The 313-nt window shown below is 30.4% G+C and overlaps 1 protein-coding gene across 1 annotated transcript in view; it reads left to right on the top strand.

Moving 5' to 3' along the window:
- Positions 1 to 313, top strand: part of LOC113212277 (uncharacterized) — a 34,852-nt gene that overhangs the window by 30,618 nt on the left and 3,921 nt on the right. The gene's annotated exons all lie outside the window — the stretch shown is intronic.

Here is a 313-nt window from a genome sequence, read left to right as displayed (position 1 = left end):
CACTGTTAGAAATTTCCACGGAATTTTTAACGGAATTGTCAAGAAATTTTTTTCACGGAATTTACCGTAATTTTTCCGTATTTTCTACGGAAACCTTACGGAAATACCGTATTCTTAAGTTACAGGTAAACCGTAAAATTTTCCGTAAAATTTTGACTTATTGCGTAGAAAAAATAATAAATTACACTGTAAGTCGAAGAATTGGATTTTGAGAGATTCGAGAGCGTAAAGTTATGGTTTTGCGAAAGAGGCAATAACATAAATCTCTATGGACAGCTCAATTGTTTAAACTATTTGTTTCAAAAATTATTTA

This window comes from Frankliniella occidentalis, unplaced genomic scaffold (assembly GCF_000697945.3).
Source record: "Frankliniella occidentalis isolate FOCC.00 unplaced genomic scaffold, Focc_3.1 Scaffold33, whole genome shotgun sequence".
Lineage (NCBI taxonomy): Eukaryota > Metazoa > Arthropoda > Insecta > Thysanoptera > Thripidae > Frankliniella > Frankliniella occidentalis.
Note: the sequence above shows the minus strand (reverse complement) of the source record. Positions and strands in the feature narration are given on the sequence as shown.